This window comes from Cryptomeria japonica, chromosome 1 (assembly GCF_030272615.1).
Source record: "Cryptomeria japonica chromosome 1, Sugi_1.0, whole genome shotgun sequence".
Lineage (NCBI taxonomy): Eukaryota > Viridiplantae > Streptophyta > Pinopsida > Cupressales > Cupressaceae > Cryptomeria > Cryptomeria japonica.
In genome coordinates, this window is record NC_081405.1 from 124,711,431 (window position 1) to 124,714,347 (window position 2,917).

The window sequence follows — 2,917 nt, forward strand, 5'->3', positions numbered from 1 at the left end:
GAGACAAAACAGAAGGGATATCCTCAACCTTCCAAACTAAGATACAAAAATATTGAACAACCATGATATTCAATAGATGCAAACAACAAAAAAAGAAGGCCCCCTAAAAATACATCAATGAAAGGAGCATCCCAAAAAAGACAAATCCAAAACTAAGATAGCAATATATATGATCAAGTGTACATAAAAGAGAGTTGATTCCACAATCATGGGCTTGTGAAAGACTCCTCATAATTGGCCATTGAAGCGGGATTGTGAAACAAAGAAGGGTAGCCATGAGGATCCACCTCAACATGAGTAAAAAGCTCATGGATTGCATCAAAACGATCCAACGCAATAGAAAATAGAGGTTCTCCAGTCTCTTGTTGATGAGAAACCATCCATTTGCGAAAAGATTTTGGTGCATCTCCAACAAGCCAATTGATGCAGGAGCATCCCTGGTCGATGAACAATCTTGCATCAACCAAAAATATTTCCTTTCAGTTTTGTTCTTGTTTAGTCCTTTGTGTAGTTTTCTGTGTTCTTACCGGTATGTACCGGTAGTTGCTTGTTCTTCATGGCAGGTCTTATTTTCGGTTTCCAAATGGTTTCATGTGCTTGACTCCATATTTCCAATTCATTTGGGTTCTTTTCTGGTCAGTTATCACTTTCGGTTGACTATTTATGGGTTTCGGGAGAGTTCTTGTGCTTACTAGTTGGTTTTCCTTCAATACCGGCGCGATTCTTGGCGTGTGGATCCATATTGGGTATTGTCTGATGTTCTTTGGCATGTGGCCGACCTTCCTACTGAACCACATCACTTGGTTGTTACTTTCTAGAAAGATTTATTTAATTCTTAGGGCCGACCTAATTACACATTTCATTTTCGTGCCTTGGTGAATGTAATCTTATGAGGCCGACCCGGATGTGTTCCGATGGGTATAAATATGTTATTATGTATTCATTTGTAGGGGGCAGAGGAAGTAGAACTTGGAATAAGGATTGAGATTCGCATGTTGTGATCCGGTTGATTCTCAGAGTCTCGGTTGGATTGTATCTGACTTGAAGCCTACATGTAACTGGTTAACTACCAGATGTTCTTTGATGATAATATGATGATTGTCAGAAGTTCTAACGCTTTAATATGATATGTTTATGTGAACTTGTTATGTTTTCTTGTTGCTTTAGTTGTGTCTCTCTTGCTGCATAAGTCAATTGACTCTACTGAGGGTTCTTGTCGGTTATGGTTGCATCAAGTGGTATCAGAGTTGGTTATGAACTGGTTGGTGGAAGAATCGTTTGCGAACATTGAGCCATTCCTTGGGATAGATGGATCGCCGATTGGAGGCAGGATGCGCATGTGTTCAATAGATCACCGAGGGGAGGCAATTGAAACTGGTAGTTAGATCGTCGAGTTGAGGCAGTTCACTGGAGTGAAAGAAGAGATGTCGTCAAGGAGGACAAACCCCCGAAGGATAGAGCAGATGATGGAAGACTTCAAGAGTGAAGTAAGGAATGAAATCTGAAATGCTTTGGCTAGTTTGTGGAGAAACCCTAATTCTCAGGATGAATATGAGGAAGTCAGTGAAGAGCTTGAGGAAGTTGAAGGACCGAAAGATGAAAGAGAGGAAAGATTCCTGAGAGTAGTGGCGCAAGTGAGTAAAGTTCATAAAGTTGAGGTTTCCAACTTTTCTGAAACTTTGAACCCGAAGGATCTGATCGATTAGATCGAAGATTTGGAGGACTACTTTGAGTTTGAGGATGTCAAGGACCTACAAAGAGTCCAGTTGGCATAGACCAAGTTGAAAGGGCAAGTTGCCTTGTGGTGGAAACAATTATAGAAAGACAGAGTGGAGAATGGTGAATTGAAGATCACCCAGTGGAGACAAATAGTTACAAAATTGAAGGCCAAGTTCATACCAGGAGACTATGAATTGGAACTATTCAAGAAGTTGCAGAACCTGAAACAGAGAAACATGACTATGAAGGAATATACTGAGGAATTCTACAAGGTGGTGATTAGATCTGGGCATAGTGAGATGGACAGAGAAAAGGTTGTGAGGTACGTCAATGGACTTGATTTTAACATTCAAGATGAGAGGAGTATGTTGAAGGTTTCCACGGTTGAAGAAGCTTACCGGTATGCTTTGAAAGCTAAGGATAAGGTGAGAAGAAGACAACCGAATAAGGGAAAGGAGAAATTCAAGATGAGTGATAGTATGAAGAAACTGGTTGAAGAAGAGGAGTCAAAACCTAAGTGGAGTAAAGAACTGGAACAAAAGACACCGAGGAAAGGTAGCAACAGTATTGGTAGAGAATTTCTTGGCAAATGTTTCAAGTGTGGAGAAACTGGACATAGACTAAATGGCAAGAAGTTGTGTGGCAAGTGAAGAACCAGAAAGTGATGGTACAAGACTTGACTGTGCACCAGAGCAAGGAGAATCCCTTATGTTCAAAAGAAAGGATACCGGATCTACTCAGAGGAAGAGTCTTTTTCGAACTGTGTGTAAATCAGGTGGTAAGTGTTGCAAGGTCATTGTAGATAGTGGAAGTACTGATAATTTAGTATCCAAGGAGATGGTTGTGAAGATTGGGTTTAAGAGGCTTAAGCATGCTTGTCCTTATGAGGTAAGTTGGTTACAAGATGATCAGAAGGTAGAGATAAAGGAGCAATGTTTGGTGAGTTTCAGTATTGGGCCTTTCAAAGATGAAGTTTTATGTGATGTTGTGTCTATGATTGTTTGCCATGTCTTGTTAGGAAAACCTTAGCAGTATGATAGAGGAGCTATTTATGACTGTAGAAGAAACCTAGTTACTATTGAAAAGGATGGGCAAAAGTTCACATTTATTTCTTTGAAGGAGAGAGAGAAGGAGGTGAAGAATCTGATTCCTAAGAAAAGTTGCAGTACTGAGAAACCAGTGGCAGAGGTTATATTGA